This window comes from Lissotriton helveticus, chromosome 7 (assembly GCF_964261635.1).
Source record: "Lissotriton helveticus chromosome 7, aLisHel1.1, whole genome shotgun sequence".
In the NCBI taxonomy this organism is placed as follows: domain Eukaryota; kingdom Metazoa; phylum Chordata; class Amphibia; order Caudata; family Salamandridae; genus Lissotriton; species Lissotriton helveticus.
In genome coordinates, this window is record NC_136068.1 from 610,999,899 (window position 1) to 611,026,822 (window position 26,924).

The following is a 26,924-nucleotide window of genomic DNA, read 5'->3' on the forward strand; positions in this document are numbered from 1 at the left end:
AGTCTTATGACATAACCTTCCATCTCCCATGCTTCAATTTATGAATGTATTTAATTTTAATAGCCACACATGCTCCAATGATCAGTGAAGGTTTTACTTAGACCACGCCTCTTCAATGACTATTGTCTCTAATGTGAGGTGTACTTATAACAGTGTAACACGTGGAGTCCAGTTGACACCAAGTTACAGAAATTAAGATTTCATGGGAAGGGGGTGACAGCATGAATTTGACACAGTCCTTGACCGTAAAGTATACCATTGATTTTGCAAAGAATCATTACACAATTGTACATATGTTTATCACAGTAGACTGCAAACACTTGTTATTTTGATTTCATAGAGCAAAGAGATTTGCCCGGGATTATCCGATTTTAGGTTAGGTGCCCGAGTCAGTAATTTACGCAGTACGTCGTGAGCCGAATGACATAAAAGAAGCACTGGATGTGAAAATTTAAGGAGTGTTCTATGCCACTGCTTTGGACAGTCTGAACTAGCTGAAAATCTGGAGCAGTGGTATTTTACCACCTTAGACAGTGGTAAATGGTTGTTTGTCAGTGGACCGATATAGAAATGTGCTGCTTTTTTCTAACACGCAGCAGAGGCTCCCCCACCCATCGCCCCAATGCTTTTCATCAGTGGAAAATTGAAAAAATAATAACAAAGGTTTTTATCATTTTATTTTTCCCCGATCACTTCCTGCAGCCAAGTTGAGGAAGAGACCCGTCCATTCTGACACGACACAGCTGTAGGAAGGAGTAGTGGTGGCACTGCTTCAAGTGAGCATGACAGTGTGGCCAGCCGTCTAAGGCCAACCAAACAGACATGCGCACTTCGATCTCTCCACCCGAGCTGTGCTGTACAGCCGGGTGGCGATCAAGCACAGGATCGGAGTTCCTTAGTGAGTGCCTAACTAGGGTGCTCACACCAATCATGGTGCTGCTCTCATGCTGGATAATACCAGCATGTGACGAGCGTCTGGACTGGCTAAGGGGAGTCTGTGGCATGCCAGGAGTCGAGGAGCAGAGGTCAAAAGAGCACAGATGCTGCAGATGGCAAGTATGCATTTTCTAAATTATTTTCCCTGTGCTACCCCCCTGCAGAGCCCCCCCTACGCTGCCTCCCCTGCACTAACTCACCACTTTAATGCTCCAGCAGCCACCACTGCTAAAAAGTAGCATTATTTGTCAAGATCTCTAAAGTAATGAAACAGAACAGCATAACAACAAAATGACGTAACACAAAGCAAAATAAAAAATAACAGAAGCATAAGCTGCCACCGTGAAACAAAACAATCAATCAGAATGCAACAGAACAACAACACTGCAATACAATAATAGAACAGAGCAATATCACAGTTTGAAACATAGCAATGCAAAAATATAAATACAAAAAATCAGCGCCACAACAAAATGCAACACAACAAATATGCACAAATATTCTTGTCCCACATTTCTATCCCCACAAATCTACTTTCATGATATAGTGGTAAAATCTGTTTGCATCGAGTACGGCCGCACTGCGTACCTGCCACCAAGGACATCTAATAGTACCAATCAGAATTGTTTCGAGTTTTAGCCCATTTTCTTCTTCCCTTAACCAAAGCTCTCTACACTTCTACACTATCTCTTATCCACGTAAATCTCGCCCAATCCTAGTCCAAGATCTTCCAGCGATACTACAACTCTCATCCTAAACCACACCCCCTTCTCTTGACCCAACCCCCTTGTCCCAGTGTTTGTACAAACATTATCATTGGTCTGGTAGCAGGTGTGGCTCCTCCACTAAGGGGAAGAAGTGTTGCCCCACTGCTCTCAGAGCAGAAAACAATACAAATAAAATGATAATAACCTTGTTATTATCTTTTTTTTGCTACGGGCTAAGTTAGGGTGGGGCAGGGCTGGGGTTGCAGCGGGAGGAGTGGTGTGCACACTCTAAGTGTGCATGACTGTTTGGCCGGCCCTCTAGGGCCGGCCAAACAGTTATGCACAATTAGCATGTTCCCCACCAGGCTGTAATACACAGCCTGGTAGGAAACGTGCACAGGCTCCCTGTCCCCCTCTGAGCGCCAAACCGCAGCGTTCAGAACAATCATAACACTGCACTGCATTTTGATTGGCTTAGGGAAGCCTGGGTGCTTCCTGGTTCCAGGACTGCCAGGAAGAGAAGCAATGTCGGAGACATGGCGGCCCTGAAAAGGTAAGTGTATTTTTTTTTTAAGGCGGGGTTTGAACCTCCCGCCGCTATTCCCGTTCCCTGCCAGCTGCCACTGTCTGGTAGTATGATCAGCCTTCGGTATTCTTAACCCCTTGCGTGCTGATGACGGCCCCCGTCCGTCATGCATCACGGTGGGCGTGTGCTGATGACGGCTGGGGGCCGTCATGAACCCGCCCACTGTTCGAAACGGCCGCACAGGCGCAGAATCGCGGCCACGCCCTAGGGGTTAAAGCACAAAGCACCATTACACACTGGAATGCAAGATTTGTACTCCAATGGTGGTGGTTCCATGCCTGACGTAATATTTTAGGAATGTTAATAATTAGGAGTGTCCAGGTGCTTTACCAGCTACAACTGCCTTGGTCTCGAGTACTTCTTGCCATGTGCTTGCTGCCCCCCAGTCCTAGCCATAGAGAGCTTGAACTGCCATGTTTACTTTCGCCAGTTTCCACTTCCTGCCCTTCACCTACCCTTCAGCAGCGGATAGGAGCAAGTGAGGGCAAAGGGTGGGATACAGGGTCAACGGAATGACGTCATTGGGCGTGTGATGTCACTTCCACTACCCTGGTGAATCTACTTCTACCTACGTCATACAGACCTAACAGTACCATGTGATGTGCTATACCCCAGTGAGTCCCAATGGGATGGTGTCGGGCGGCAGGAAATGGCCATAAAGATGACATAAAAAGGAACAAGGTGCGTTCGGTACCAGAAGCACACATTAGTGCATCTTAACAACGGAGAAAGGCTCAGGAAACGGCCGACCACGTCCCTGCTTCCCGTCATCGCGGCTGGGGTGGGCTCAGTGCCGCATCACACCGGATCCCGGGCCCCTCTGATGCATTATTCACAGCGGATGCATTAGCGCGAGCACACGAGAGATCTGAGAGCTGTGGTTAGACACAGCCGACGAGCGAATATATGATTATTCAACGATTTCAAGTTCCACGCATGCCTTTACCACGCGAATTTTACTTCGCATGTGTCTTTTGCACGCAGCATTTGACAACGCATGTTTTTACTCCGCAATCATAACGTTACGAAACATCTGACGTCCCATTTACATTTACATAATGATACTGATAGGCTACATGCAGTACGAAGGAAAAGATCGATGTTTTAAACAATAATAAACAGATTCCCTTACATTATTATTTTTTTCATAATGCGCTTAATTAATACCCTAATTTACAAAGTTTTGATTCATATCTTACCCCTGTACGTCTTTCACCATCAGCCCTTTCTTCCACCGACCACGGAAACAAGCGTCAAAACACGTCTATTAAAACTGATAACGGACTTCTATTATGACGTGCTCTTTTCCTTCTGCGTTTTGAGGCATTGTAGAGCGTTTTTTTTTACGTTTTTGAAATTTTCTTCTTATTTATTTATTAATATCCGCTTGGTTTTTTTTGGGGGGGAGACCCCCCCAACCCCCCCTAGCCTCCCCCCAGTCCCCCCCCAGCCCCCCAGCCCCTTAATCCCCCCCTCCCCCCAAAGCCAACGCAGATCGTACTTGCAGAACGACGACAGGAAGGAATACCACTCGCGTGGTAAAGACGGTCGTTGAAGGCTTACGCGTGGGAAAGACCTTTGCGTGGTGAGTGACGCGTGGTAAACGTTATGCGTGTTATTTGCTTCGTAGTAAATGATGTTTCCCCGACGAGCAAAGAGAACCGTGAGCGCCGGCCGCGGCCGCGACCACTTCAAGGCGGAAGACGGAATACTACACAGGCACTATCAGCCTCCTCTCGGGGCGCCTCCATCGCACAGAGACAGGCTGATCACACGGGGACAGGCTGATCACACGGGAACAGGCTGATCACACGGGGACAGCCGAGTCACAGAGGCACAGTCTAGTCACAGAGCGACAGGCTGATCACACAGGGACAGGCTACAGCTGGCACTGAAGGCTGATCACACGGGGACAGGCTGGTCACACGGCGGCAGGCTGATTACACGGGGACAGGCTGATCACACAGGGACAGTCTGGTCACACGGGGGCAAGCTGATCACACGGGGACAGGCTGATCACACGGGGACAGCCGAGTTACAGAGGGACAGTCTAGTCACAGAGCGACAGGCTGATCACACAGGGACAGGCTAGTCACAGCTGGCACTGAAGGCTGATCACACAGGGACAGGCTGGTCACACGGCGGCAGGCTGATTACACGGGGACAGGCTTATTACACGGGGACAGGCTGATCACACAGGGACAGCCAGGCTGGTCACACGGGGGCAGGGGATCACACGGGGGCAGGCTGGTCACACGGCGGCAGGCTGATTACACGGGGACAGACTGATCACACGGTGACAGGCTGATTACACGGGGACAGGCTGATTACACGGGGACAGGCTAGTCACCGCTGGCAGGCTGATCACACAGAGCCAGGCTGGTTCTCGCACACGGGCAGAGTGGTCGCATGTGGCAAGCTGATCGTAAGGGGATGTACAGATCATAGACAGGTTATAGAACCGATCGGCACGAGATAGGGACAGTCTGGTTTTCGAACACTGATAACATGGGCAGGTCGACCACTGAGGGACAGGCTGATTACGCTGGGCAGACAGACCTAGATGGGTCATCTTGCCTCGAATCACACATAGGGCAGTATTATCAGTGAGGGGCAGGCAGGTCACACGGGGTGAGACTGAGCACACTTCACAGACTAACTATAGAGGTGTTAAAGGAGTGATTATTGCAAGCGACACACTGATCACACAGGGACTGTCAGATGTTCACACTGGGACAGACTGATCTCTCAGGGAACCTCAGGTGTCGCAGGTGCACCGTGCACAGTAATTTCACGGGCACGCACAGGATCGAAGGACGCCGCAGGAGCATGCTAGCTGACTCACAGCGGCAGGCGGACAACATGGGTCTGCCTGAGTGCACACGAGCCCACTGGGACAGGGGAACCACGGGGAGCCAGGCGGATCGGACGGGGACTCACTCATCCCACAGGCACAGACTGATCACAGGCGAAGAGTGAGATCTCAAAGGGGAAGAGGCAGGCCGATCACGGGGCAGAATGATCGCCACTCTGGGTGTAACGAGCACCACAAAGGTTTCAAGTGTGTTAATATATATTGATCCTATACCCACCACTGATTCTAAGTCTGGAATGGACAGGTCGGGCTTTGCTCCATCAGTGACGCTCAGTGGCTTGTCATGTCAGGCACAGAGGGCCTTCTTTATGGGACGTGTAAAGATCTGTACCAGACACAGTATAACACAATCAATTAAAGTGATTTTCCACACAGGTGCACTGCTTTTTAAACAAAAAACATGTATTTAATATAAAGAACTGCTAACATGAGTCACAGCAGTGACACAAAATGTTTCCAGCAGAATCTTAACACGAGAGTTGAGATTCGTTCGGACTCTGGTCCAAATACTATTTTTCTCAAAGGACCGAGTTGCATTTCGTGAACTCTCAGACAGGATTTGGCAGTAGTGGTGCCTAAGGGTCTTTTCTTTAATTCCAAAGCTAACTCTCAGGAAGTCTTCAGCGTTGGGCTCCCAAAGGCTTGAAACCTCCACTCAGCCGACGATGGTTTACGCCCAGGGAACTGTCCTTGGTGCTGAAGTTGGTAATCCCGGGGGACGGCGTGGAGAGTGAAACAGATATACCTCCTGTGAGGTGGCAGGCTAGCTTTCATGGTCCTTTCTTTCATTGAAGCATCATCCTCCCATAACACTGTAGCTGCAAAAACAGTACCAAGGCCGAAGACATACGGTCACTGTTCATGGTATCTTGAATTCTTGTATGTGGCCTCCAAAGGCGCCGACCCCGTAGAAATGGCCAATGAGATAAATGGGATATATAACAGGAGTATACATTTCCTTCCAAGAGATTAAAACATTCTGTTTAGAGGACTACTTAGTCTATTTTAAACACACAAATGTCTATAGATATTCAATTTCATTCACCAGTCTACAAGAAAGGGCCCTACATTCACACTTTAGATACGGCAATGGCGAAAAAAGATCTGTCACATAGAGCCCCTTGTGGGCGCCCGTCTGACATTGTAGCATTAGCCCAACGAGGAGCAAAGCCCTATGATGAAGCATGACACTCATCTAGGCATGTGAGGACTCTTTTTCCTAAGGGAGGGGACCCCTGCCCACTCCCCTAGGAACTCTCCGACCACTTTATCTGTCTCTTGGAAGGAACTGCATACTCCTGTTATATATTGGATTACAGAGGAGCACGTTTGCTGGACCTATAAAAGGCTCTAGGTCGCCCGCTGTTTTGTAAGACGAAGAGATAAATGGCCAGTCTGGCCTTGCCTTTATTTGTCTCCTAACAGTCACAGTAATATTGTCCTGCACTTTCCTTGTCTGCAAGAAATTGTGCAACCTGTGTCCAGGGACAGTGGCCTCAGACAACAATACTGACTGTATTTCAATCGCAGTTAGGTTTTTCCTGTTCCGATTGGTACCCTGAACCTTGGCCACGCAGTTGTTTGGGGCCCCTAGGAAGTTGGGGTGCTCTTAGGAGGGACTATACTAGGCTTATCTAATTGCATTTGTACTTTTCCTTTGCATGGAGGTCTTCCTCTGTGGTGTTGCTGTTGTTGTGCATGAGCTCAGAGGTTCGCCTTGTCAGTTGCGAAATGCTCATGAACAATGGTGCTGGGGGATAGGACACTGACATGGGACCTCAATGCTGCCCTGTGGAGCTCATCACAATACAATGTTTTATATTGTATCTCATATCACGATGATCTACAACAGGGGTTAGAATCACTCACTTTTTTTGGCACTTATTTTACCGACTTTGAATGACAGAAGGCTGAGTCAGCCTTGCTGTGATTCTAATTATGACCTACATTTCTTAGGGGCGAGTGTTAAAAATAATGAACCATCTTACTGGAAACTTAAAAAAACCTGGGTGGAACTTCTGCTACGTAGAGCTTTGGATTTCGACTGTACAAGCATAATAGAAAGTGTTTAATTTGAGCCGGTGTTTGTCGGTGGGGAACACAGGCACTTATTTTTGGGGACAGGTAATTATTTTTCTGCATCAGATATTTACCCAGAACAAGAGAGGGAAAACACACACGTTGTGCAAAGAAAACAGCATCACCGTCGCAAAGGGAGAAAACAGGAAATTGCAGCAAGAGTGTGATACAGGGGCAGGGAATCTCTGGAGGTGGATGAAAGATGCATGAGTTGGATTTAAGACTAACAACCTTGGTATCTGGCACGCCCACGTTTATTTGGACTGGCTGCAGGTTTCTGCATAGGCCTGGCCGGAATTTCAATTGCTTTATTAAATAACAAACACAGACATGGTGGTTTGCTGTCCCCAGCAGGCCACCATCGTGTGTTATTGTCCATTCCCAATGGGTCGCAAACTGTGACCCACCTCATGAATATTGATGAAGCAGGCCCCTGGCGGCCCATTTGGGAATTGCTAATGTGTCTGAGACACATTAGTACATTTCATTTTGCAAGTCTCTTATTGTCGAAAAAAATTGCAATTAGAGACTCACAAAAGGAAATGTTCGTAACCTGGCACCTAATTACTAATGATTAGGCGATTACTCCTCCTTGCATAATTAAGAGTAATTTAGGGGTAAAAAACATAAAGCGAGAACACATTTAGCCAGCAGCTGCTCGTGCTCGCTATTTGTGTTCTGTTGCATTTACAGCTATTTTTTACCACAAAATGAATCCTCGCATCCATTTTGGACTCAAGGGGGCATCTTTGCAATAAGTAATAGCGCTAAATGCAGAATTAATCTTCTTGCGTAATTCAAGCATAATCTTTTGGAATTGTTAGGTAATTCGCCATCATTACGCTGCACTGAATTACACGAATTATGCCCACCCCTACATCTGAGCAGAACATAAGGCACCAGCACTCTTTCTTTTACAAATTAAGCACCAATAGAGAAACCGATCTAGTATTAAGTGCTTTGGGAAGGATTACTATGGGATTTTACTCACACCGACCTTTCCGAGACAGGAGCTCAAAAATGGCTGACTATGCCCCAGAGCCAGCCTTGTGAGTGACTGTATTCAACCATAATACCCTCTGACAGGTGACTGCTGCTATGACATCTCCAACTTTGTCACCTGACATGCCTGCATCTTTTTACAAAAATTGAAAGTATGGCTGGTAAATTCACCATGGGCACCTTGAATGCCTGACCTTTTTAAGGTCCTAGTGGGTCAGAACTGGAGACCCGAACCTTTCCCCAGATTTGCTCTAACAAATATTAAAAAATTATGTGGTGTATGTGTGGAAAATTAGTACGGTTTGGTAAACATTATCTGCGCCATCTTGCCCTTTTCCCCGGATGCCACACTTTTTGTCGTGTGCACCCGCCATTTTAGGTGCCTCGATCAGAACCACCCTCTGCACGCCACTGGCCCCCAGCATAGCCCTTCGCCCTCGCAAAGCCCGCACGCTGACAACCCCCACACTCGCATGCCTTGGGTCATAAACCCCCCTTCAACGCAGCTCTGCCTCAGAACCCCATCCTGTTCCCAGCGCGACACCACCCTTCATTCCTTTTCATGGTCCCAGGCACTTTGATACCAACCCCCCCCCCTTTTTTTCCTGTGTGCCCGTTTGTCTTCCTCTTTCCCAGGCCGACACCTAGCTCTGCCGATACTGTTTATTGCCCCTCCCCGTACAGTAGAAAGCTTCCCTCATCAAAGGACCCCCGAGTTGATCAAAGCCCCCACCCTATGAGATCCGATCAAACCCCCACATTCCGTGAATCGGCGGAATGTCCAGCTGCGCGATAATCATCACCTGTTGTGACCGGGGTGGGGACTTCAACTGTAAATGTGTGTGGGAACGGGCCTGTAGGGGACATTCAGAGGATGTCCTTTCATACTTCAAAGCATTACAAGACTGTGTTACCTGCAATAAAATTCATTTAACTGTGTATAAGAGGCCAGGCCTCAGAGATGAGGTTAGAGCACCTCGTGACGATACTGGCTGTCTGAACTGATGTGTTCTCCTCCGGAGAGAATAAACCTTGTTTCCTGCCTTCCAGTCTCCAGCGCCTGCCTCTTCATTGGTTAATATTTTGTGGGTTAAAGAGGCGATACCGCCGGGCAAATATTGATTGTCCATTGACCTTAGTTTTAACAATTGGCGTCCCAAGCGTGGGGCCCATCAGTGACTCGTGGATCCAGTGGGAGAGGTCCTGACGACAGAGTGAACGACTGCAACGATCGGGAGAGCTCTTGCCCAATAGACCCTCGTCTGGCAGCCGATCATCCGAACTTCACTGGCTCCGAACAGACCTCTCTCGAGTGATCTACGGTCCTGACTTGGAACCATCAGGAGTGCCGCGAGGAATACGAGGAAAGGAGGACGATCGGGCGCTGGATTCGGAAGATAAGAAACTGCCCATACGGTCCGGGTAAGGTCGTGTAGACACGACGAATTGCGAAATAGTTGTTTAATTGTTCAGAAAATACTAGTATTACTCTTTGTTGACCTATTTGGAGATTCACTGTCTGCAAACGGAGAAACAGTAGGCTCTTTCTCTTTGCAAACAGTGAAGGATAAGTAACGCAGCCAGCGTGCCTATCTTTCTCCCCCACTGATTGATTATTTATTCACGAATTGTTTTCGGGAGATTCCCTCTCCCACACTGATTAACTGTTTTTTTGACCCCGAGCTACTGTTCGCGGATTGTTTTCTGGAGATTCTCTGTCTACAAACAGGAAAGAACAGGTTCCCCTTTGCAGATAGTGAAAGGGTAGAGGACGCAGACCTTTGCGGATCTACTTATTCTTCCCACTGGTCGTTTATTTATTGTTTTGATATTGGTTCATGAGGTATTCACTGCCTGCAAACAACGTAGAATAGAAATATTCTGTCTAGTCTTTGCACGCAGTGATAAGATAGGCAGTGCTGACTTTTTGTCCTCTTCGCGAGCCGTCATGTCTGTCTTCTCCCCACTGGTCGATAGTTGGTTCAGCCCGGACCGTTTATTAGAGGTGGATCATCTAGCTCCGCTGGAAGGCACCCCTAATAAAGACATGTTCATAAACTATGGATTAGTTACCATAGCCTATAGTAAACTGTGGCACAGGTATACCAAAGAAAATCAAGAGAAACAGTGGCCACTGATAGGATCCTTCGATCTTGATAAAATAGAAACGTTAGAAATAGCCCTTCGTAATAATAAGACAACGCCTATTATGCTCGACAGTCTCGGTATGTGGCGCAAAGAAGCAATGCAACGAAAGAAAAGAGACGAGGACAGAGTAGGTAAAGGAATATATCGACAGGACAACCCCAGGACACAACGACCCAAAAGTAATCCCCCGACACTGCGCACAGGGCGACCAGACTTAGGGCAAAACCAATGTGCTTTTTGTAAATATGCCGGGCACTGGAAAGCCCAATGTCCGACTCTACTGAACGAGAGTAGGAGCAGAGGGCCGACAGGAATAACAGGCCGGCAGAAAGGGAAAAGGCGCGAGACAAAGATGAATCAGACCGACATGGACAGGCCAGATAGAACCACCACGTTCGATTATGCCCAGATTTCGCCAGGCCGATTTCAGCGACATGTTCGAGTCCTCATAGATCAAACAACGCTAAGACGGGAAACCCAGTCTAGCTCTAAATTAACCACGACAAACCGCGAATAAAGCAAAAAGAATAATGTACACACGTGATCAAGCATTCTTACGTTTAGCCAAGTAGGGAAAAGTTTAGGGTATTTCGAGGTAAGGGTTACACGAGTATCCTCCGCCGAGAGGACTAGGGATATTGCCAAATATTTGAAAACCTCCTACCTCCTTTTCCGCATCCTTATAGGCATATAACTAAAAGCTGCCCCATTGCTCTCCAATTGACACCAACGGTTTGTCTCAGCCTGGAAACGTACTTGCTAAAGTGACTCGAAAAAAAAAAAAAACCTCTGTGAACATTAGCCCGACTAGGTTAGTTCATGACCAGTTGCCAAAGGCGTAAGTGCGTACAATCAAAGCCACCAGAAAAAGGCAGCCAACGAATAAAAAGACAAGAAACAGGTAAAAAGAACTCAGAACAATAAGTATGCGCAGCATACAGAAAAAGATAATTATGGCCAATAACTGTTTTATGTTTGTCTTGGGTCTCTGTATATAATACTTGTACTGTCTCCCCGTCTGAGTTTGTGTGTACGTGATGCATGAATCTACGTCATCCCTCTGCCTGTGTTTCCGTGTTACTTAACTTCTGTTATCAGAAGCTTTAGCATGAAACAACCTGGAAAGAAAGGAATGGGAAAACGAAATCAGTAGGCCACTGATGAACATGAACTTTTATTTAACATAACGAGCAAGAAACAATAACAATACGTAATAATAACACCTATTAATGCCTTAACAACAGGAAACGTTAGAAACAAGAACGGTAAACTGTAGAAAATGAAAGTCAGCAGAACACCCCCCCCCCCACTCTGGAAACTTCCAAGGTGGGGCAGGGTTGCGGCTACGCCCAGCCGGCAGCAACCCATATAAGGCGGGTCCTGCTGCCAACAGTCGGCCAGGAAATCGTAACATAGGGTGGAGCCGGAGGAGAGACAGGGGCCAGCGGGACCCAGCCAGGGGATCGCCTTGACCACACTGGAGAGTTGTAAGGGGGGGAATGTCTATGTCCTCGACCCTCCTCCCTCTCTCTCCCAGTCCGGCCGCGGTGGCACGTGATAGTTGCAGATAGTCCCGCCACATGCTCCCCCGGTCCGGCCACCAATGGCCGGGGACTGGGGCCAACTGGATCCGGCTGCAGCCGATGAGCCAAGGAACCCGTTCATGGGGCCAGAGCAAGGGGCGTCCGGCCGACATCCACCGGAAGCCCGGCCCAGAGACGGACGGGACATTTTTTCCTTTTCTACTTCGTAATGGCAGCGACAACACGCCAGGCGCCACTTCTTTCTTTTCTCCTCCGTAATGGCAGCAGCAACACGCCAGGCGCCACTTCTTTCTTGAATAATGGCTGCGACAACTCTGGGGGGGGGATGTCTTGTACATACCTCCGCGAAAATTAGTCCAGGTCGGGCTGGGAGGGAGAGGCGATGCGGACGAGCCTCTCCCACCTCCACGGATAGGAGGCTTCCCAGCCCCAGTCCGGCCATCACAAATACCTCTGCAGAAATTTGTCCAGGTTGGGCTGGGAGGGAGAGGCGACGCGGACGAGCCTCTCCCACCTCCACGGGTAGGAGGCTTCCCAGCCCCCGGCCCGGCACCGAAATCCTCCAGCCGGGCGGCGCCGATACTTGCGCAGCACCGAACATGCAACGGTGCCGATACTTGCGCAGCACCGAACATGCAACGGTGCCGATACTTGCGCAGCACCGAACATGCAACGGCTGCGCCAATACTCGCACAGCACCGAACATGCACCGCAGGTGGCCATACTTCCGCAGCACTGGACATGGGACTTGAGGAACACGGGATGTGGAGTGGCCATCATGCATGCCCATGAAAGAGAGCAGCGTGGGGTACACCGGGAGAGGGAGACGGCGCGAACGAGTCTCCCTCGCCCCCCCCAGGTGGGGGCGCCACAGCTGCACCCTAGCCGAATGTCCTGCTCCTACGACACAGAGTTCCTTTTCTTTCACTCCAAAAGGTCTCCTCCACTCTTGCAGACTCGACGAAGGGCGGCTGCTGCAGGCCTCAAAATGGCGTCTGGGCCCCTGGAAGGCGGGTCTAGGCGGCTAGAGTAACTTTGACCAGCAATATAACTCGGACGCTTGTCCACCGGGGCACGAGCCCCCACCTCCGACAGCATCCCCACAGCCTTGAAGATTCTACAAAAGTCCCAGGAGCCCTCGGCCCTTGCCGGCTCCCGGTGAGGAACGACTGCCTTGGTCGCTAACGAAAATAACCACGACATAGCCACCCCTTCTGTTAGTACGAGTGTTTGAACTGCCGAAGAGGACTCTGGTCCAACCGCCGGTTATGGGAAACATTTTGTCTCTGATGCTACTTCCGGACTAACCCGGCCCGCCCAAAATGGCGCCGGAATCAATGAGAACTTGCGAACGCCTCGTGGTGTTTTTTTTAGCTAAAAAGACTCGATGTTCTGAAATATGTATATGATCCTTTGTACACTTGACGAAAAAGAGGGAGGGTTCACTCGACGAACATGTAAAAGGGTCCCGTGAAAAGTGTTTTTTTCAAATGTACAATTTATTATGATGTTTATTGTAGCCGATACATAACCTCGCTTACGACACACACCCACGGTATACATATAGGAAATTTGATTGCAACTAGTCCAACTGTACTGCCAACTATGAAATGAATGCCCCTTGATCCCTCAACTATCGATAGACATTTTAGTCCCCTGCAAATGAATGAATAAGCCTTTTTAATATTTTTAATATTCCCAATACTGCAAAATAACCCCCCTACTGTACGCACTTTAGCCATTGCCGTGCCCGGCCAAATACGATTGCACTGTCATATCTACATGCTGAACGATTGTGCAAATAAAGGTTTTCCGAACTATGAAATGGGTATTGCATGCCTTTTTTTTTTTTTAAAAATGTGGGGTCAGCGGGAGAGTTTTTTGTGCACCCTGCTTTGTTCTCTTTTTAAGGTTATTAGAAGATGGTTGCTCAGCTCCAGAGGGAGGATCGAATCTAAGACACGATACTCTGCCTCCAAGTATGCGACTGGCTCTGGAACTAACGCATGGAGAAGGACCTCGACTTCTGAGGACGGGTAACGTGAAGCGGTGTAAATGATAGAACGTTATGAAGGTACGACACTCAAAGGTACTAGGGAACAGAGTTGGCCGAAGAGCTGGTATGCCTTAGACCATCACAGCATTGGAAAAGATTTAAGGGCCCCGATAGCTAGATACATCTACCAACTAGATACCCCGCACTAAGAGCCCCTGATTTTTAACGTTTCCCTACACGCGACCTATAAGGACACACTGCCCCTTTTCCCCCCCCTGGCTTCAGAAACCAAGACCCCAGGGATTCTATCCCGAGGAGACAAGATGAGTATGAGGTAAGTAAAGAACTTTCGTGCCCATGCATTTGAAATGCGCGAATGTTGTCCCCCTCCCTTCCCCTCTTTTCCTCCCCCTACAGGTTACACTGGAGATCACGACCGAGGTATGGTGAAGATCTGAAGCCCCGCCATGTCTGATACACGAAGCGGACTAACGTTGCCAGATGGCACCTAAGCACACCCACAAACTGCTCTTGTAACGAAAGAGCTAATAAGTTGTATAATATGATAAAACACGGTCACCCCTAATCTGTGTTGCGTGAATGGGCACGTGTCACGTATGTCTGAAAACACGGTCACCCCTAATCCGTGCTGTGCGAATGGACACGTGTCACGTATGTCTGAAACTATGAGAACATGTTTTTGTGCGACTGAGGCGCTGACTTGACTGGTCGGCGGACCAAGAGTGCGAGAAGTGCGATACAATGGTGTCTTTTACTCAATGCATGCCCCCTCTACCCTGCCTAATGCTCGTCCGTCCCAAACTGCATGTTTTCGAAATTCTAACACGGACCCGTAATGTCTTATGTTGTGTAATGCGCTGAATAGCCTATCTTAATACACGGCCACCCCCCATGTCACACGTGTACTATTTAGCCTATTGTTGCACATCTCTCTCTCTCTCTCTCTCTCTCTCTCTCTCTCTCTCTCTCTCTCCCCTCCACACTCTCACTCTTCCGAACGACTAGCACCAAAATTGGCAAACCGCCACCCCTAGTGCACCCCCCAATTGGCTCCAAATACCGCAAGTATTTGCACAAAATTTGTCTTAAATATAATCACCCTGATGCCGTGTCACTACCTCTCCTTTCTGCTAAATATTGATGAAACCTAGAATTGGCCAAACGGGAAAGGACAGGTAAGACGACTAAGGTTCCCTAATCTGGCCCGTAATAAGGGAACTACATGTCAGTGGCTTCTATAAAAAATTGCCTCAGGATAATGCGACCTTCCCCATCCCGAATTGTCGCAATCCCCGAACAGTAAAAAGTGATCGAAACATCCCCGTCTTCCCAGAACCCCCTCAGTTTTGTATCAGCTGCCCCGGACGAGAGTTTTAAAAATGTCCCTCACCCCCTGTTGTAGGAAACAAGTCGACTTACAACTAACACGGGCCAGCCGTTGTTCCTAGAAATGATCTGTTGGTGAGCAAGCTACGGAGTTTTAGAATTCGAGAAATGTCACTGAACGCTTACCAACTGAGCTGTGGCCTTCTGCTAAATAACGCCCTTATGACACAAAGCAAGATGATAGTCCCTAACCACAGTTTGCTATGTCCCTAGTTGTTTCCAAAAGACCCCGTTTTTTTAAATAAAGTAATAAGGTTGTAAGAGGCTATGTAGGAACTAGATTGATGTTTGCGAAGTTAAAGATTAGGCCGAAATTAAGAAATCGTTGCAATTAACCCTGTTGAAAGTAAAATGTTTAGCTGAAAGGTAGGATGCATTTATAGGATGGAAAAATGTTTAGCCTATGTTCGTCCCTCAGAAAGATACCCATCAGACCATGGTGATAGCACGTTGCACTTTTTTTGAAAAATATAAAGTCCTGGAGAATGGTATAGCTTTGTAAGGCACGTACTAGGAAGGTGGGTCTCTGTCAGAAGATCTGACGTAACTGTAATACACAAAATACGATGAATAGGCACCAGATTTCGTACCACGACAATGAATGTAACGCCAACAAGCACCAAAGAAATAGTTACGAAGGAAAGTTATAGGAAATCCAACGAGCCCATCATCAATTATTTATATGATGGTTGTGAACCCCAATGTAACGGATGTTTCTCATTTGCGTGGAGCTGGGAGAGAAATAGACTTATGTGATTACCTTCCTCTGCTAATTCTCTAAAGACTGTCTTTTCAAACTCATTTAAGGGTACCGCTGTCGGAGGAAAGAGAGACCGGATGTGGGAGCACGTGACCTGACTACAGATCGTGGAACATCTGCGACATTGGCCAAGGCGAGACCGCGACAGAAAGGAGTTGCAGGACGAGGCACTGTTTCCGACAAAATGAGAGGAAAGGGCTGACCTGATGCCCCTGCTCAATGTTCAACGTGTGCCGAAAAGTCCCCGCTCTCTGAATTCGGTCATGTGCCCGCCTACCCGAAATTTTCCGTCCCCCTGGTCTGTTCCCGATTTGGCCCTGCTCCATCCCCCCTTTTTTTTCTCCGACCTACCCTATGGACTACTTACACACACTTTTCTTCCACCTGAACTTTTTGACAATCGACTCCAAAGGACACAGGGCGAAAAGGACCTTCTTGACCAGGAAAGCGAGGAAAAGATCATGCCCTGCAACGCGGAGCTCAGAAGAGAGCTGGACTCATCGCTCCACCGTGCCAACAGAAGACGACAAAGAATGCTGAGAACTCACTAATAACGGTCCATGACAATAGGACCTCCCCTTCGAACAATGGCGCCTCTGATTATCGTTTTTACTACGTCTCATTTCTCTCCCAACCACCATTGTATTGATCATGCTCCAACTAAAAATGAACAGAACTTACATATGTAATAACCTATCAGTTCACATTCCGAATGACCACAAGTATCTATGAAGTACTCAATGATCACACTACAGAATCGTTTTGTCCGATATTGCATTACTATGACCTTCCTGCAAACGAGTTTATCGATAGACCCGCCTCCTAAGACGAAATATTTTAAATGTAATGTTTATAGCTTCTTCACCTGGGTTCCCATTTCTTTACTAATGACCGCCACAGTAGACATGGATAGGAAATAGGCCAGCAAGATGTCTTGGATATGTTAAAGGGAGGACTGTGGAAAATTAGTACGGTTTGGTAAACATTATCTGCGCCATCTTGCCCTTTTCCCCGGATGCCACACTTTTTGTCGTGTGCACCCGCCATTTTAGGTGCCTCGATCAGAACCACCCTCTGCACGCCACTGGCCCCCAGCATAGCCCTTCGCCCTCGCAAAGCCCGCACGCTGACAACCCCCACACTCGCATGCCTTGGGTCATAAACCCCCCTTCAACGCAGCTCTGCCTCAGAACCCCATCCTGTTCCCAGCGCGACACCTCCCTTCATTCCTTTTCATGGTCCCAGGCCCTTTGATACCAACCCCCCCCCCCTTTTTTCCTGTGTGCCCGTTTGTCTTCCTCTTTCCCAGGCCGACACCTAGCTCTGCCGATACTGTTTATTGCCCCTCCCCGTACAGTAGAAAGCTTCCCTCATCAAAGGACCCCCGAGTTGATCAAAGCCCCCACCCTATGAGATCCGATCAAACCCCCACATTCCGTGAATCGGCGGAATGTCCAGCTGCGCGATAATCATCACCTGTTGTGACCGGGGTGGGGACTTCAACTGTAAATGTGTGTGGGAACGGGCCTGTAGGGGAGATTCAGAGGATGTCCTTTCATACTTCAAAGCATTACAAGACTGTGTTACCTGCAATAAAATTCATTTAACTGTGTATAAGAGGCCAGGCCTCAGAGATGCGGTTAGAGCACCTCGTGACGATACTGGCTGTCTGAACTGATGTGTTCTCCTCCGGAGAGAATAAACCTTGTTTCCTGCCTTCCAGTCTCCAGCGCCTGCCTCTTCATTGGTTAATATTTTGTGGGTTAAAGAGGCGATACCGCCGGGCAAATATTGATTGTCCATTGACCTTAGTTTTAACATATGTTGCATACCTTACTCCTCTTTTCACAAACACTAAAATCAGAGGGTCACACTACATATATGAGCTCTGCTGCACTCCACACCCATCCAACCAACAAACAACAAAAACTGTGTAATTCACCAACTTCAGTGAGAAACTCACATGTTGCCTCTGGCCCAGTCACTGAGCTATCCAAGCCTTGACCTCACTTCTCATAGCGTTCTGTGGCCGGTGGGGCTAATTGGCACTGGGGAAAAAGAAAAGACAAGTGCAGTTAGGATCAACAATAAGAAAATACATCCAGGAAGTTGGCTATCTTGAAGAACATAGGGGGTCGGGTTGTGTTTTATTAGCAAATTGAAAAGAGTTCTGACCAATAACTTTGACCAGCTTGGAGCCACTTCAACAAGAGAATAATTGGAAATCACTGAACAGGAATGCCTTGCAATCAATCATCTGGGCACTGAAAACCTAAACATTTCATCGGTGACACACCTTTTGTTGCCTAGACTGGTCATTGGCTCCCACAGTAACTAGTGAAAATCTAAAAATATAGAAGAAATGTCTTTGGATGTTGATAGAGGGCCCAAGGGCAAGCATCAAACTAGGATGTCTCAAGCCCTTTTTTGATTTATAGACAAGATTTGCCTGGACAGGTTTTAGATTCCTCTTGTCAAACATATTAGGGGGAAGTGGTGAAAACGCTTCCACAGACCATGTCCAGCCCATGGGTTTTTTGTGACTGTCAATGTCTACCAGCCAACACAACAAGTTGATGGGCAGAGTGCTGAAACTTTTCAACCACTCACCCCCAGTCAAGGGATCTGAGTTTAATCAATTGCTCTTTTGCTATGTCTACCAGCCATCTCATCTGTTGAAGCCTAACCAGTTATGATAAAAGATCAAGATATTAATATCTGTTCTCAAACCAGTAATACCTCTCTTTTCAATGTTTGTGCTTACCTGGTGCTTTTCATTGAGAATTTACAAATTGGCTCCTGGAGTAAAGATTCAAGGCATAGAGCCAAGTTGTAGTCCATGCTCTCTGGCCAGAAAATATCCCTTAGAGGAGGCTACAAGCAAAGAGGAATACTGTCAGCATCAGCAGCCGACAGATAGGGCCGCTCAAGCCTGGCTAGCGGGGAGCGGCCAGCTCAGCTCTCCATCTGTCGGAATGCCTGTTAGAATAAGACTCTCAGTATTTACATATTGGCAGAATGGCAACAGAGCAGAGATGGTGCCCAGAAGCAGGATTACCAGACATGTTCCTGCTCTGTGCCATTCACAGATGTGTGCTAATTACCAGCAGGTGCGCGAGGAATACTGCCATGCCTCATAATGATTACCACAGATGTTTCCAGTGCCAGAGTGAGGATGCAGAAATAACTACAAGTAACAATGTTACCATTGGTTATTCCCAAAATGAATAATTTCAAACTTGGAGAAGCACTCCGTTTTTTCTGCTGATTTTTAAAAACTTTAAAAAAAAAACTTATACTAATTAGGACCAAGCGTGCTGCAGAGGTAGCACGTATGTCCCTACCGCGCCTGTAAAGTAACCTCCTATCTTACGTTTTGGATCACTTAAGATAGGAGGTTACCATTGGTTATTCCCCATTTTTTTCTTTACCCTAAAAATACAGTGGTAAGGAATGCCGATTGTATAAATATTGCCACATCCATTGCCACCTTGTTCAGTGGCAAGGCCCTATTCGTAGCAATTGCTTCAGATCATGTTAAATGAAGTTAGCGGGACACTATGAATAATGTTCGTTCAAGCTACACCATTCCTTCTGTTAACAAGGGGCTACATTTAAATCTCTTGAGCACGCAAACAGGAAATACATAGTAGCAAACCATAGCACACACTATATGCATGACCCGCACAACAATGTGAGTGCAGTATGTTTATACAGAGTACTGCACTATTTATACAGGCGTTTTACTACAGCACTGATATTTACACCAACGTACACTACATTCTCAGAACGTTACACAGCATCGCCATGCATGAATCTGTACCCCCATACAGAGCGCAAGTCGAGGGTACGTGCAGGTAGATGGCGTCTACCCGCTGTTTTCACTTAGTAGACCCCGTCTACCTTGCCAAGAAGTTTGGTCCCACAGATGTGTGCTAAACTTGTCCTGGTGTAATTTTCAGACACCTTGACACATTCAACAGTGCCTACACGTTGTCTGCTTTCGTTCTGAGCAACAAAGTGCAGGCGGGGAGGGGGATTATCAGATTCCAGCTGGGCCAAAGTTAAAGGTCCATCAGGCCTCCTTTTGTTGGAGTATTCTGGCTGGGAGACATCTGGAGCCTCACACCTATGTGGATGGAGGGGAAACGAAGGAACACCGCTTGTCATTTCACACGTACTTAGGAGAAGCATGCTTTTGACCTAGTTCAGTTCCTGTGTATAAGAGATATGCAAACACTGTAAGAATATCAGATGTGTTGGTCTGTCCCAGTATATTCACAAATAATTTAAATGCCCCTATTTTGTTGTATTTCTTTTATAGCACTACTCATCCCAAATGCAGGGTGTCAGAGGGGCATATTATCAAGCCTGGGAGATAAAATTATCGCCGCTTTATCGGCCGAAAACGGCCGATAAAGCGGCGATAATGGGCTTGATAATATGCTCTATGAATTCCAATCGAAGCCCATGTTAGATGTCTTCACATCTAACATGGGCTTCGATTGGAATTCCATAGAGCATATTATCAAGCCCATTATCGCCGCTTTATCGGCCGTTTTCGGCCGATAAAGCGGCGATAATTTTATCTCCCAGGCTTGATAATATGCCTCAGAGTGCTTTACATCACACATACACATACACATTCGCTATAAATCATATGTGTGTAAATCGTTGTGTAGGATGTGTTACATAAGACAGTGAGGGGTACAGGGGGCAGGAGCCACATGTCTTTCCTAGCTCACTGTGATATATTAGATGTAAACCACTTACCCATTTAATTAAAATACAAATCTGTCATCTGCATGTTACATAATGTACTTTGCAGGAGACATTAGCCCTCTATGCTACTTTCATGCAAAACTGGAACTAGACAAAACACAGATCTTTCCAGCAAATGTGTTAACCTCCAGAGTTATCTTGCCATTATTATTATTCCCTGAGATTCAGTTAGCCACAAAGATTTCTTCAGCAGGCGTCTGAAGCCCTTGGGACATTTTAAAATGCAGACTTTGCAACTAATTAAGCAGAACAGATTTACTGCAGTGTTTCTCCTCGTTGCCAATTTATTTGAGGCAGGGTTTAAAAAAATAAATGTATATGTTGAAGCCCAGATTTTACGTCACTTTTTTGGCACCATCCCAACGCAATATCTTGTTTGTTAAATATTGTAAGGTGCTCACATGTACACATGATAGACCTGTTAAACATGTGTGAGGTCGTCAGGTCTGATGTCAGTTCTTGTCATGTCAGTTCCTGTAAGGTCATGGGTTGTGATGCTACTTCCTGTAATGCCAGGTGCAATGTCACGCATTGTGATGTCACGCATTATGATGCCACATACCATGATGTCACGTGCATACTGCCTAACATGGTTGGTCCCCCACTTCTTTTTTTAGATCTTGTGCCCTGCCTCCATATGTAAGTATTCATTTACTGAGCCTGAGTGCACACATGGATTCAACAATGTAAAGTGCACCTTTTTGCATAACATGACTTTCCTTGCCCATGTTATAAAAAGATGCCACGAGAATGAAAATAATTGGAGTCTTCTAGAGATGTACGTGCAATGTACACCAACAAATAAAAGCACTCAGAGCACTCTACATCACAAACTTAGAAGAAAAAACACACTATTAAGTACAATAACTTGCAGGCTCACGTGCAAACTCGGATGTTACAATAATCGCCACCTGCTGTGTGAGCCATCACTATGCGCAAATACTTCTAGAGAGCAGCCTCGAAATGACATTTGAAAAATAACCAACCCTAACCCGTTCTGAGTACTCAGGAAGTGGATCAACATCCTGTGTCTGAAAAATGTGTGCAAAAGTGGGATAGAAACTGCCTCACTTGTTTGCAGTGCCAAGCTCTCCTTGATCGAGTAAGGGAGTGCTCTGCAGAATCCTAAAATGACTGTTGTGTACCCAGATCTGGTGTTTGTCTGACAGCAAGGCTCTATGTGGTGTGAGCTTGTTACCTGAAGTCAGCATATTCTGCTGGAAGAGCTGAGGATCTGCCTGAAGGGCTTAGAATTCTGCCTGCCTGTTGAGAGCGGGAAGGCATGTGTCTGGTCCTGCAGGAGGAGAGACTGTCCAGGAGGAGAAATCCCATTTTTTCCCCAGAGTGAGAACTCAGAGGAAGCTGACTAACCTGTGTGAGTGAGCCAGGAGTGACCAGTATTGCGAAGGGGCCTCCCAGGACCATCTGCAATTTTTCAGGAGCGTCTAAAAGATGGCATGATGATAGATTAAACCCAGATCAGTTGATTGGGGGTGAGTGCTTGCAATGTTCAACACTCCGTCCATCATCCCATTTGGTTTTGCTTTGTTCGCCCTAAGTTGGCAGGCTATACCCAGGCTTGGTTCCCTTGCTCACTTTGCCACTGAATTTAAGCAAGCCTGGCTGATGACGGCTGATTAGCCAGAAACCGGTCCCAGGATGCTTGTTTCTGGTCCAGGGAAGACATGGCATGGCAGTTCGGCTGGACTGTTCCCATGAGGCACAAGGTCAGACTGATTTGCATATGCCAATGTCTGAACTGGGAAGGCGGAGTGAGCTAAAGAATGACGATGGATTAAACCCAGATCAGTTGAGTGGGGGGTGAGTGCTTGCAATGTTCAACACTCCGTCCATCATTCCCTTTGGTTTTATATCTTGATTTGTCCAGCAGACTGTTGTGGGCTGAGCAACTGATGTTGCCGATGCAGAAAAGAAGGAGATCAAAATACTGCTAAAGTGTGAAACCACAAACCGGCATGGAGGCTGCAACTGCCTCAGATACCACAAAGAAGACTTGGCCTGAAGGCCGCAACTCGTAGAAACTGAAGAGTATTCTGCATCTAACCACGGAGGCCACCGATATCAAAGACTGGTGTCACCGCATAAAACCTGCCCCAGAGCCAGTCCTATGAAGATCATGAGTACAGCATTCACTCTGGAGGAGTCCACCTCTGGAGGGCGGACCACCACCGAAGGCTCTTGTGCAGTCACCAACAATTAACTGCGGGACTTAACTGCACCAGGGGATGAAACAGAGACTGAAACGTGCCGACAAATCTCTCCTGTGACTTTTTGGTCCAAATGCTGCAATGAACATTGAACTGAGTTGCAAACTTAACTCAAGAGAACTTTTGGCTGATCTACACCCGAGCCTAATCCTTGCCTATGACCTAACATAGTACGAATGATAATAGTGGTACCTTGACCTAGCAGAAGGGAAGGAAGCTACCAGGGAAGGAAGGTGAAGTGCAGAGCCTCATGGTTGAAGCGCAACTAATGACAACCCTGAATGACATATTAATTGGATTGTGTAGTAATTAGTTCTTCTGTAGTACCTTCTTTCATAAAGATGAGCACTGGGCTGGGCGTTATAGTGTTGGTTGTTTGACTGTTGAGTTCTGAGCTCTTGCTTCCCTTACTACCTCTATGAATAGCCTGCGACTACTCAACCCCGTTTCCCTGAGGGTCAAGGGTGGAACGAGTTCCACTTGGCCCACTTTGCAGAGAGGTAATAGAGAGATCGCATCAGAGACGTGGAAAAGCTCCTCAACTACCATGGTTGAGGACCATTAGCACTTGTCTGTCCCAAGGCGCACCGAATGGGGTCTGACAACAGCTCCCTAAAGTCGGCCATCAAAGGTTCCTTCCTCACCTAGAGAACTCCTACATGGACCCAAAAAGCGGTACACGAGCCCTAAATGAAAGTGCAAACAAACCCTGGGCCTAATTTTATGTTTTGGTGGAACTGAAATTCCTTCAATTTCTGGGAAAATACTAAATATGTAGGAGAATGACCTCCCTGAATTTCGCCCACAATCTTATCCCTATGGTCAGGGCTTTAAGTGGGATAAAAAAACTGGGGGTCTCACAAAGGGGCATGGCCTATGCAATTAAGGGTGTTGCTTAAAAACAACTGGGCTAAAAGCCTGTGCTTAGCATAGTGTGCTGTCTGCCTAGTATTTTGCTGTTTCTATCACTGCATCCATATATATAATACTGAAGTAACTTTACACCTACAACAAGCCAGAACTATTGGCTTTGTCAATGGTTGGTAGTTGCATAAGATAAATAAGCAACAACTATGGTTGCGTTGTATAGAATATTGAAAATGCTTCAGTTCTGAAATGATGAGACTGTGAAAGACCTAGAACAAGTCTCTTCGCACTCATGTCAAAGGCAGTGAAGGGTGGGACTGCTGCAGAGGTGAGTTTTTTTTTCACCCCTGAAGATGAGGGCAAAAATGGAGAGGACCCGGCCCACTTAAAGCCCTGCCTCTGGTGGAGGAATTTTTGCATGGGGGGGGGGGGGGGGGGGAGTATTCGATATCTACAGTTTCCTCTTGAAAGTGAAGGATTTTCAATTCCCTCCAGATTGTAAATAATGGCCTCAGAGTACAGGATAAATTATAGAAATGTACTCAGACTGCAGCAAACTCAACTCCCCTACTTTAAACCCAACTAGAAAGCACATTAAGTTGCTCAGATGCATGTCCAGACACAGGCAGAGCTCAATACACTCAAATACAGGCATATATTCAACTGCATTCTAACAAGTAAACAGAGTCAGGGTGCAGGAAACTACATTCACATGTTCACAGCCTTGTGCGAAAGCATGGCCTGAGTACACGAGAGTGCACAGTTGTACATAGGCACCTATTGAAAGTGCACTTAAGTGTAGGAACACGTGTGCAAACACAGCAAATGCCACTTCCACGTACACTGACCCAGAAAGTAACACTGACTCGTGTCGTGCAGGGGTGTGTGGCGCCCTTTCAGACCGTGTTGGTGGCCTTAAATGTCACTCAGTGTGGCCGCCTTGACTCTACACCCACCCTGGACCGAGTGCAGCTGTGTGCACTGCAAGGCCTCAGGGTTCCGTGCTGCACGCGTCTGTGCGTGTGCGCACACGCTGTAGAGTAAAGCACCGGTCACATTTGAAAACACACGCATGGACGTTAAAATGCCCATGCACAACGTGTGCACGCAGCTGTTTAAGCAACATGTGTGCACATACCATATACTACGTTCCTCTCCTCACAGACAGAGACGTGCACCGAATGTGGGCACTGCACTCCACGCGCACACGCGCAATGCTGCCCCTCTGCGTACGAGCAGCCAGCGCGCAGCACGCGCGCGCACTGTACCGCACGCTGTGTGCACACGTCCAGGTATATCTCACGCTCACGCACACGTCCCCCCCCCCCCCCCTCCTAGAGGAGGTGGCAGCGCTCGGGGTGCCGCAGCTGGAGTTCTTTGTGCAAATGCAGCGCACCTGCTGTGTGATGTGCAGGAGCCCCCCACACACACACACACTCCCCAGCCCCCCCTTTACATCCTCCAGGTAGAGCTGTGTATCTCACCTCGGATACCCCGGGGCAGCCGCCTGCAGAGGCACTCACGCCCATATCTGCCTCGGAAGAGACACCCCGAGGCTAGCCTGGAGCAGACGCTCCGCCCATCCCTGTGCGTGAGGGGAGGCGGGGAGATGTGCGACGGGCGGTTTGTAAGAAGAAATACTACGGGGAGGGGTTTAGGTACCAGAGCAGGTGCCGCGCTCTCCCCCTCGGACGGAGGGCGGCAGGAGCATGGATGACGCTCCGGAGACGCCGGCTATGCTGCTGAATCCCAGGAGCCGCGGGGTGTGCTGCTGCCTGTGCACTGCTGAGGCTTAAAATGCACTCGTGCTGCAGGTGTACTGCTAGAGATCTGAAGGTGCTGGGGGGCTGCAGGTGTGCTGCTGAAGCTCTGAAGCTGCAGTGGTGCTCCATGTGTGCTGCTGCAGCTCAGAAGCTGCAGTTGTGCTGCGGGTGTGCTGCTGAAGCTGTGAAGCCGCAGTGGTGCTACAGGTGTGCTGCTGAAGCTGTTAAGGTGCAGTTGTGCTGCAGGTGTGCTGCTGAAGCTGCAGTGGTGCTGCAGGTGTGCTGCTGAAGCTGTGAAGGTGCAGTGGTGCTGCAGGTGTGTTACTGAAGCTCAGAAGGTGTTGTAGTGCTGCAGGTGTACTGCTGAAGGTCCGAAGGCACTAAGTGCAGCAGCGACCTGTTGAATACTCTGAAGGCTCAAGATTTGCTGCAGGTGTACCTCTAAAGCTCCGGAGGTGCACACTGTGCTGCCTTGGATGTAGTGCTGCAGTTATAAAGGTGCATGGTGTACTGTACGAGTATTGCAGAATCTCTGAAGCCATACCGCGGGCTACAGGAGAGTATTGCTGCATCTCTGAAACAGCAGGGTGTGCTGCACCGAGTGTAACAGTAAACCTCAAGGCACTTGGTACTGCAGGCGTATTGCGCAGTCTCTGCAGCAGCTGAAAGTGCTCCTGCAGTAGTATTGCTGAACCTCGTACGGGGGGCAGGGTGTGCTGGTGGTGTATTGTGTATTGCTGAACGCATAGGGTGAGTTATTGAAGGTGCATTGCTGAAAGCATAGGGTGAGTTATTGCAGGTGCATTACTGAAAGCATAGGGTGAGTTTTTGCAGGTGCACTGCTGAAAGCATAGGATGAGTCAAGTAGGAGCATTGCTGAAAGTATAGGGTGAGGTTTTACAGGAGTATTGCTGAATGGTGGTTTTGCAAGTGTATTGCTGAAAACACAGGGTGAGTTTTTGCAGGTGTATTGCTGAAAGCATAGGATGAGTTTTTGCAGGTGTATTGCTGAAAGTATAGGGTGAGGTTTTGTAGGTGCAATGCTTGAGAGTAAAGGGTGAGTTTTTGCAGGTGTATTGCTGAACGCATAGGGTTAGTTTTTGCAGCTGAAAGCATAGGGTGAGTCTTTGCAGGTGCAATGCTTGAGAGTAAGTCTATTGCTGAAAGAACAAGGTGAGTTTTTGCAGGTGTATTACTGAAAGCATAAGGTGAGTTTTGCAGGTGCATTGCTGAAAGCATAGGGT

The 26,924-nt window shown here is 47.7% G+C and overlaps 1 protein-coding gene across 1 annotated transcript in view; it reads right to left on the reverse strand.

Moving 5' to 3' along the window:
- CPLX2 (complexin 2) overlaps positions 1 to 26,924 on the reverse strand; it is a 212,181-nt gene that overhangs the window by 171,623 nt on the left and 13,634 nt on the right. The window contains exon 2 of the mRNA XM_078652827.1: positions 18,004 to 18,088. The gene's annotated coding sequence lies outside the window, so the exon portion shown is untranslated. The remainder of the gene's footprint in view (positions 1 to 18,003; positions 18,089 to 26,924) is intronic.